The sequence below is a fragment of the Macrotis lagotis genome, chromosome 3, assembly GCF_037893015.1.
Source record: "Macrotis lagotis isolate mMagLag1 chromosome 3, bilby.v1.9.chrom.fasta, whole genome shotgun sequence".
In the NCBI taxonomy this organism is placed as follows: Eukaryota; Metazoa; Chordata; class Mammalia; order Peramelemorphia; family Peramelidae; genus Macrotis; species Macrotis lagotis.
Window position 1 is genome coordinate 203963866 of NC_133660.1, and position 10972 is coordinate 203974837.

The following is a 10972-nucleotide window of genomic DNA, read 5'->3' on the forward strand; positions in this document are numbered from 1 at the left end:
AGAACTGAAGATGGCATGGGTTCAGTAGGAGATCTTGGTCTTTGTAAGGCAAGGTCTTTCCCAGGTCCTAATTTGTCTGAGGCAAAACCCATTCAGTGATAATTGCTATGTAATAAATGAGGCAAAAAATGGCCTCTTTTATCTAGTAGGAAAAAAAAAATCAATCTTAGAGGGGAAAGTCTTCAGGGTTTCTGTCCAAAACAGAAACAGTTGCAATTTACACTCTCTCTGAGCCATCAAAACTCAAACAATGACCAAGTGAGGCCAGGTAGAGGGTGACTGGGTAGATGGATATCTACAGAAAGTCGATATAGCTATATATGGATTGATAGAAATATATAGATATGTGTATATATATATATATATATATATATATATATATATATGGATGGATTATGTATGTGAGTATATAGATAGATGGAGTTATGTATTCAGATATGTATATATAGATATGTGAGAATATCATCCTACTGCATCTTCTCAACAACTCAGCAAGTTAGGTAGTACATCTGATCCCCACTTGATCAATAAGGAAACTGAGACCAAGAGAAGTTAAATGACTTGCTAAAGGTGACGTGACTACTTGGCGATAAAGAAAGGGCTAGATCTCAGATCTTCTTGAGGCTAGATCTCAGATCTTCTTGACCAATTCCACTTGAAATGATCTGGTTTAAGAAAAATTCCTTTGTGACATCCCTACCAATTCAGGTGCATCCTCTCTACCCTTGCTATCCTTAAATCTACATTTGGGAGGTCATGATGGACTACTTGTCTTTTTGTTAATTTGTTATTTAAGGATATGCTTTGTGGGCATATGGGAATGGAAGAAAGTGAAAACATTTATTAGACACTTCAAATATACAAAGGACCATACTAAGTCCCCTGAGGATATAAATAGAAGAAAAGCTTAGTGTATGCTGGCAAATAGTGTCTTTACAGTCTGGCATTCTTTTTCTGCTTCTCAGAGCCACCAAAACAGAGTCTCTGTCTTCTCCCAGGAGACTAGCAAGTTTCAAATTGCTCTGCTTTAATTAATACTTCTCTCACCCATTTTGAAGTCATCCAACAGAGTCTATAGACTGTTCTGGATAGTGGTTGGGGCAGGCAGAGTGCTATTGTCTCCTTTGTCCTTGTATTTAGGAGATATTCAGCAAAAATACCATTTAAGCCATTTTTAAGGACCTGTTAATTAAAAAAAAACTTACCATATTCAACTCCAGTCCTCATTTCATCACAAAGTTTTATCCTTCCACTTGAGTGATCTCTGGGGGGTTGAAGTACAGGAAAAGCTTTTTAAAAAAATTATGCTCAGTAGCTCTATCAGCCTCTCTTGAAATATAACTCTTAAAATAAGCCAAGTGATGCGTTCTTTTTTTCCTTTAACTCATTCCTCAACCATCTTTCAAAATAGTTAACCCCATTTTTCTTTTGTATAAGAACAGGATGATCAGACAGGTTTTGCTGGGCAATGGAATGCTCAGTCCAGAGTGATAATGAAGTCCCAAGAAACCATGGTGGTTATTTATGGTGTTTTGTTCATTTTTACCTCTTTAAATAGTAATAACCCGTATGTATATAGCACATTTGAACTACAAAGACCTTTGTTTACATGATTTCTTTGACTAATCATGTATTATTGCACAAATACCCCCAGTGGAGTTATAAACTCATATATGAGCACTCACTGCAATATCGTTGTTGGTGGTGTTCAATGGTGTTCAACTCTTTGTTACTTGGCAGAGATACTGGAGTGCTTTGCCATTTTCTTCTCCGGCTTGTATTATAGAAGAAACTGAGTTAAATAGGATTAAGTGACTTGTCCAAGGACACATAGAAAATAACTGAGGTCAGATTTGAATTCAGGAAAACGAGTCAATCCCGCGTCACTTAGCTGCTAAGATACTCTCTCCCTAAATAACTTTTTTTAAGAATTAGCATTTATTTGTATTTTTTCTCTTTACATTTATCTACCTAGATTTATTTATTACTTATTTCTTACTTTATTAGAATGCAACCTCCTTGAAAGTAGGGATTGTTTTACTCTTTGTATTTGTATTTTTCTCCACAATACTTATCATACTTCTTGGCAAAGAACAAATACTTAATAAATTATTGTCAAATGATCAATTGACTGATATTCTCCATGACAGTGACAGCACTGTACACCTTGATGATTAAAATTTAGTAGTTCCATATCTTAAGTATTATAATTGAACACTTTTATGCCTTGATATGAAAAAGCAAAAGGTCATTGAACAAAATTATCTTTTATAGAAATACAAGACCATCATAGTTGTTACAGAGTTCAATAAGCCTTTTTTTTTATTTTGACATATACTTTGGAGACACCTTGTTAAAAAAGAACCTTTAAGTTAGCATCTTGCAAAAAAAGATAGCATCTTTCTCTACCAAAAAGTCAATAACTAATAAGTACAGAATAAAATAAAAACAGTGGGTTATTTTATTCTCTATACCCTCAATTAATTCTGGGATCTTAGAAATGTGCTCTAGAATTTTTTTTTTCAAAATCAAGCTTGTTCCTATTTCAAACCTGTACTATAGATCCCTTCAAAGCAGGTATAGAATGTTTTGTTTGACTTCATATGTATCATATTGCTTGGGTATAATATTGCTTTCCTTACCAGTGGGAGGGGGAAGTATTTAAGAGGAGTAGAAAATTTAGACCTCAAAATTTGAAAAATGTTTAGAATAATTTTATAATGTGTACAATAAAAACAGGTCTTATGAATTTTTATATAGATGGGACAGTGTGTGGGTTGTAACTGACTGTTATTCTTTTATTCATTTTTTGGAGGGGATAGTAAAAACAGTTCAGGCTTTTTTTCCAAATCTTTATTATATTCCCTTATTTCAGACATCTTGAAAATAAATTCCTCAAAATCATCAAAATTGTGTCTACTGCAGCAGAGTTCTCCTCTTAAATAAAAATCTTGGCCAGCTACTTTCCACATATCTGTTTTCTTCAATGTCACTTCAATTTCTACATACTCAGACAACAGTGAGGAGAGGGACACAATGGCTACACATTTGTAAGTATAATTATTGCTAATCTAAAGATGAAGAAGAGGAGATACTGAGAGTTTCATAATTTTCCAAGACCATGCAGCTAGTAAAGGGTGAAGCCAGAATTTAATGATGGACATCTGATCCCAAGTTTTAAACTCTTTCAGTGATACTATTTTTCTCCCCTTCCCCCACTTTATTAATTTGTGGATAAAAGTTATCATGAATAAGAAAACACTCTAGGCTATTTATCATGATTTTCATTTGTGGCTTACTATCTGTAGGACTGGACCACTGACAAAAATTGTGAAAAGTAAAGTTTTCTCTGGACCTGTGAAGTCTCTTGTCTAATATCCTCAATTTGAGGCCTATGTCACCCATCCTCAATCCCTTTCATTTCTACTAATCCCTGCTCACTTCAGCAGCATATATACTAAAAATTGGAATGATACAGAGAAGATTAGCATGACCCCTGCACAAGGATGACACACAAATTCGTGAAGCATTTCTACTAATCCCAGTTAATGGTTGGTGCTCAAACATAATCTAGGGCTGTTTGTGAGATCAAATTCAAATCCCTTGGTTTGGCATTCAAGATCCTCAATTTTATTCCAATTTAACAATGAATTCAATTTAACAAATATTTGGAATTCACTCTTTATTTATAGAGCCTATGCTGGGTACTATAAGAGATAGAAAATTTAGATCCTAATATATTAAATGAAGTTGGGTTAGAAGATCTCTAAGTTCTAAAGGCTACAAAGTCTATTGTGAAAATACTTCTTGGTAGTCTGATGAGCAGATAGACTAGACAGGTCTTTTACTCCTTCTTCCTTTGTAGGACTATTCCTCTCATGAGAACTGACTTTCTCACCAACCTATAGTATGATGACAATGACAATGATGATGATGATGATGATGATGATGATGATGATGCCAACGACTCACATTTATATAACAACTACTGTTTTCCAGCACTAGATTAGGTGCTATTTCATTTGATCCTCACAACAACTCTGGGAGCTAAGTACTTTATAGGTGAGGAAAGTAAGGCAAACAGAGGTTAAGTGACTGACCAAGAACCCACACCTAGTAAAGATCTTCTTCACTCCAGTCATGGTTCTCTATCCATTGCACACCTACGAAACACCCTTGCTTATGGACCACAGATCCTTGGTTGAATTGAATACCATATCCTTTGGTAATACTACTAATAATAATGGCTATCATTTATATAGATAGCACTATGTGCCAGTCACTGTCCTAAGTATTTGATGATTATTATGTCATTTACCCCTTGCAATAACCTAGGGAGGTAGACGATATTATTATCCATATTTTACAGTTGAGAGCTAAGATAAACAGAGTGTGACTTTTCTGGGGTCACACAGTTAAGTGAGAATCTGAGACTAGATTTGAACTCATATCTTCCTGCCTCTAGGCCACTCTGTCCAATTCTAATTCTCTGAGCTCTTCACTCAGTTTCTTTTGGCCTAGAGAGGGTCAGAAGAAAGGCTGAGAAGAGGTATAGTCTACAGGTCATTTTGTCACTTGTAAAGTCCTATGATTTCTGATTATAAACCTCCTAACTCTCTTGGAGAGAGAATCCCCAAGAATAGGGAAGAGCTCAAAAGGAGTTTTCAAGGTTGAATCTATCATAATAAAAGCCTTTTGAGGTCTGGAAGAGATTCTGTTTTTGTCTCCACCTCTCCACGTTCTAATGCCTTGCCCACGTAAAATCTTGAAAAATATTTGTTGATTTGTATTTGTGTTATTGATACATTACTGCCCAACCCTGAGATGCATACTGTGTCTATGATCGATCTCAAATAGCTTACAGCATAACCCAAAATATGAGATTTTTCCCTAGGAACCACAGCACAAGGTAACAACACATATACAAAGGAAAAGCTTGCTTTGACATAAAGAGACCTCATCTTGTTTGCTTATTCTCTATTTTTATAAGTCACTGAATCCAAGGCATTAATAGAAGGCCTTGCCTAACACAAACCTAGAGAATTGGGGTTTTTCTAATTTTAGAAGGTATACAGAAGGCAGCCTCAAAAACAAAGAGAGGTTGGTGCCCTCATAGGAACCATTGGCAGCAGTTGGTGACTTCCTTCTCCTATAGACCAGCTGTCCTGCCTCTAGATTATGTCTAGATCATTTTAAGAGAAAAAACCTCATCCAAAGGTCTCCCTACTATAATTAATTTCAAGATGATCTTCCTGGCAGCAATAATTTACCCTTCTGGGCTATCACACAATAGAGTAATAATGTATGGTCCCAGTGGGAAAGAACATAAGCAGAAAGATCATTGGATTTAATGTTAAGAAACGTGAGTCCGGTCCTGGGCAGAATGATATAGAAACTGTCCAAACTGGGAGAGCTCTCAGAGTAAGTGGAATGATGTGTAGTGTCAGGTCAATGTTTTTAGGCTGTAATATCATGTGCTTCTTACTCTGGAGGACGCTGAAGGACAAGAAGTAAAAGTGGGGATCAGCAGGGCCAGATTGGGGAGAGATTCTCATCAATAGAGTAGACAATAAGAAGTTACCATCTGGTGGCTGCTTATAGGAAGAATTAAGCTCTGTTGTTTCTGTGCTATTGAAGAACTTCTGGCCTCTCAAATCAGAATCCTGAAATAAAGCCCAGTTGCCATCTCCTAATTAAAGCTCTCATCCCTAATTATAGCCAACAACTCACCAAGTGATTGATAAAAATCATTTCTGAACCTCAGTTTCATTCTCTGTAAAACAAAGAGGTCATGAACAATAATCTCCAAGGTCCTTTCTGGCTCCTATCTCTCTCAAGGAAAAGAAAAGATGTGCCTCCTATACCTGTCAGTTTTGTTCCTGCTTAGCCACTCTGAAAAATTGGGGTTGGTTAGCTTTGTCATGGTGAAGATAGAAGCTACAGTTTCAAAGGAGCTTTGGGGATAATTTGTAAATCCCATTTATCCATGGGATGCTGTCGGCCACGAACAATGAAGAATTATCTGCACAATTAGAAGTCTTTTCACTGGGTCTAGATGTAGCCCTAAATCTGATGTTTAATCTCCACTACTGGGCTCTGGATCCCAGGGCCAGCATTCAGATTTAATAATTTACCCAGGGTTTCATGTGGGTTTATCTGTGACCCCGCTGCTTTACGAGCAGATGAAATGAGATACAGAGGGCACTCTGTGTTTTTGCAGGACCCTGAACAACAATATGTTGCCAGAAGGCTAGCTCTTTGTGCCTGTGTGCTGTGTTGCAGTTATAGGAGCTGCCACGTTTGAGATCTGCCAACCTGCTTGCCACTGGGCTGAGCAGAAAGGCTTCATTGGCATTTTGCTGAAATTAGACATGAGGGCTCCCCCATCCCAGCATGGGCTGATTTCAGACCTTCACCCTGATTTAAGTCGATGTAAACTACCTCTATCCACAGCTTAAAGTTGATGGTCAGGGGACACTCCTAGAAGGGCAGAGGATACAAGCTTTGGACAATTGAATAATAACAGTTCCTTTTTTTCTATACACTTAAGGAATATTGGGAATGACATGGTCTTTTGCTTTAAAAGAACTCTACAAGGCAGGTCATGCAAAACTTTTTTTGACTGTTTTATGAATGGAGGACTTGAATATTAAAAGTGAGAATGGCTATGCGTGGGATCATACAAATACTAAGCAAATGTTGGAGCCAGTACTCAAAACTCAGGACTTTTGACTCCATGTCCATGGCTCTTTCCATCCCACTATATCCATATACTTTAATGTTTGTGAAGAAATTGCTTATGAATGATTTTTATTCCTGGGTGTAATAGTCTGTAAGTGCAGAGTTGCAATTTCCACAATTCAATGGGACAGACCTCCGTTCTGTTTTCCAAGACAGAGGCAAGTTCCATTCTTCTGACTCTGCTTACTTGCTCTGCATTCGTTCATGAGAGTTTTATCAAATATGAAATCCTCATCTAAGGATCTTTGGAGGGATAGAAAGAGTACTCAACTTTTCTGTGGAAATGAAATTCTGATTTGGGAAATCTTCAGTCTCCCAAAGTATGTCTTGAGGAAGCTCTCTGTTTTCAGGTGCTATCTTCTAATTTGGATTCCATTCAAATCCTGTGTTGTTTCTTTAGCATCATCTTCACTGGCTTCTATGTTCTCTTTCTGATCTCTGCCTAATATTGAGTTCAATTCATCAAAACTATAAGGACAAATTCATTGATTCATTCATGATGCTTGATAGTGAAAATTGATCAGCATTTGTTACTTGTAATAATGAGGAAAGTGAATGCTTTTTCCAAAATGTCTTCCCTCAAGGATGTCTTTTAAGGACTGGCCTTGAATCAGATCTGGTGGTTTAAAGGATGCAATCTTGCATTCAGGGCCCTGTGCTAGAGTATGCATGCATATAATGTGAGTCATGACCTAATATGTATATTATACATAAATATATGCAAATATTCAAATATATATATATATATATATATATATGTAGAAATAGGGGAGAGATACAGACACGGTATCCCAGGGCAATCTGAGAAGTGATGAAAACATTTATTCAGGTGTATGTGTGTATTCATATATAGATACCACACATATGTATACATATGCAAACGCATATAGATATATCCAACTACAGCCTTGGGCTTTTTGAGCCAAAGGTTGTTTTTCTTTTAGAGTTTGTTTGGGGTTTTGGCAAGGCAATGGTAATTATTAAGTGTCTGAGGCTGGATTTGAGCTCAGGGCTGACTCCAGGGCTGTACCACCTAACCACCCTGAGGCAAAGGTTCTCTCATGTTCTAACACAATGGAAAGGCTCATTGTCCATGTCAGTGACATACCATATCTTCTGCATCTGAGTCTGAGAGGTTTACCAATAGCAGGCTAGTGAACATCAAGAGATAAATGCTTTCTGCTATGCAACTCATCAAACTCTCCCTTCACCTTCCACCTTTTTTTTTAGTTTATTTCCTTCCAACTCTCTTAACTTGATTCTTACCCAGTTCTGTAAACTGCTGCTACTAGGGAGAACTGAGACTGGTAAGCTGCTCTAACTTGAGAATTCTGAACTGTGGTATGAGTAAAGTCAACTGGGTCTCTATAGTAAATTTGTCACTGATAGAGTAAGTATCCAAAATTTGGAGCTCTAGCTGACTAAGGAGTGAACTGATTCAGGTTGGAAATGGAGTAGGTCAGACCTTTGCAATCAGCAATAGGATCAGACCTATGTGGTTGGCACTTCCAGTCTGGATAAATAAAGAAACACAGTCTCAAAAAAATAATAATAATAGTAACAATAATAATAATTAATGCCCCTTTTTTACAAATCTGTAAATTTCCATTGTTTCCCCCTCACTCCCTCACAATAGAACTTTCCCTTGTAACAACTAAGTAGAATTAATCAAAACAAATGAGTACATTGGCCATACCTGGCACTATATGCCTCATTCTGCCTGCCGAGTCTGCCATTTCTTTATCTAGCCTTTACAATGTTCTGCAGTCATAGCTGATCAGTAGTGTATTGATCAGTGTTTAGTTGTGCTTCATTTTGTTTTTTTTTCCTTTTCTCAGGGTGCTTTTGCTCAGGGTGTAAATTGTTCCTCTGGTTCTGCTCAGTTCTCTATGCCTCAGTTCATACAGTCTTCCAAGGTAAGGAATGATCTCTGAAGGTCATTTGTTTGGATGGAGGAAATATATATGCACCCATTAAATCAAGACTCATTTAAAATATTCTTATATAATCCGAGCACATTAGTTTCCTTATCTCCATTCCAAGTTCTGGAGGTTAAAAATCTTACATTTCTATTATTATATGACTTGATTCAGTATAAGTACCATTGCTATACATTTTTTTTGCTCTTACTGAAACCGAATATAATATGATAAATTTCCTTAATCTGCTGGTGGTTCCTCTAATTATTATCATATTTTTGTTGTTCATTAAAATTAAAGGATCATAATCTGTGCTCCTCAGTATGAAAGTCAGAAGCCTCAACTTTGTCACAAAAATGCTTCACATATTTGACTATGACCTTGCCTCAGTTTCTTTAACTGTAATATGAACTTATATATTATATATTATATATTATATATTATATAATATACACTATTCCTTCCAGCTTCTTTAAAACCTGCTAAAACTGCAATAATATGGGCCATTGAATTAGAAGAGATCAAATATTCAGCATTGTTACTCTATTTTCACCTATTTTCCCAAAAATCTACCAAGTAGCATATATGGAAAGAATTCTCACTTACTGCTAAGAAGACACATATTCTACTCCTCTCTGTGTTCCTAATCAATGTCTGAGCAGGTCACTTCATTCTCTATATGTCAGCTTCCTTTTCTGTCAGAAAGGAATAACACAGATGCCATCTCTCTGACAGTTACTGTGAGAATAAAATGGAATGATCAAAAATGAAAGGTCTTTGAAAAATGAAGAATTGTAAAACCTTATATCTCTGGAAATCTCAAGATGATCTAGTCTAGCCCTGTCATTTTATAGTTGGGAGAATTGCTAAGCTAATAAATGGTGGAGCCAGGACTAGAACCCAGACCTCCGACCTACCAATTCTGGGTTCTTCCCACTACATTAATGTTATATAAGTGGAAGATATTTAAAGTATATAGCTGTGAGTTGAAGGAATTTCCCTTTTCCATTAGAAAACTTCCCCTGTTGTCCTTTCTTTTTGATCATGCTTCCCCCGCAAAAGACTCAATTGGGGGGAAAAACCCAAAAGCTTAATTCTACTAGTTTATAAGAAGGAAGGAGCCTTAGAAATTGTCTTGCCCAGTCTTTTACTCTCACATTTTATGAAACTGAGACCCTTATAAATAACAATAACAATATTTATGCAGACCTTTATATTTAACAAAAACTTTTGCATTTGTCAACCCATCTAGTCCTTAAAGCAACCTTGGGAAGTCAACTCCATAAAACAGAAAAGGAAACTGAGGCATATAGAAATTAAGTGACTTGCCTAGGGTCACATGGCTATAAATGTCTGCGACAGGATTTTAACCTAGGTCTTCTTGATTCCAAGTTCCACAGTAGCACTGATATTCAAACCCTAGTCTTTGAATCTAAATCAAGTGTTGTTTCTGTTAATAACATCCTAATGACCCAACAATCATCCCCAACCATTTCCCCGAATCCAACTTTGGGGGGAAATAAGATTCAATCAATCCATTATGTATCTAGACGCAACTTCAGTGTTTCTGAAATAAGCTTCTAGAGAGCTCTCCTGCCCACTTAGGGGGGCTAGAAAGCTTGTGAGGAGGATTGTAGTGGACAGGAAGAGAGGAAAATGAATCAGAAATACTCAAGCTTTTAGTCACATCCCATTTTGCTATGATTCCTACAGACACCAGTATAGTGTTCAAGGCCCATAGATGGGAGATAACTTCACAAGAGTGGAAATCCTCTTTTGAAGTGCTGAGCTGTATGCTTTCCAAATTTCAAGCATGAAATATATTTCTGAGGGATTCCCAGAGGCACTCAGAAATCAAACTCCTCTGTACATGAAGATGGATCAGTGTAAATCTCTCCCCAAAGTAAGTCAGCCAACCTGAGGAAAGGCACTTAGGAGTTGAATCAGTCTTCCTCAAGTAAAACACACTATCTGTTTTAAGAGATAGGGAAAACACACACCCACCCACATACAAACTCTACATATTCACACATATGTGGTATTCATGTGTATTTGTGCATGTGTATCTATATATAGTGTGTGCATTCTTATGTATATATTGTAGATACATACATATATATTCAGTACATTTAGATAGTCCTTCAAGATTCAGCATAAATACATACACATATGTGTATAGTTAAAATATATGTTATATATAGTTATATTTACATTTATACATATTTACACACTATAGAAACACACACTCTTATTCCAATCCATGATTTCTATCTATCTTTCTATTTAGGGGAAACTTTGAACTGATTTTTTTT

General features: G+C 36.5%; 1 non-coding gene across 1 annotated transcript; it reads left to right on the forward strand.

Annotated features, from left to right (window-relative positions):
• Positions 1–3433: 3433 nt before the first annotated feature.
• Positions 3434–3541, forward strand: LOC141519832 (U6 spliceosomal RNA). Its single transcript, XR_012477463.1, has one exon. It is a non-coding gene; the product is annotated as a U6 spliceosomal RNA (small nuclear RNA).
• Positions 3542–10972: the final 7431 nt, after the last annotated feature.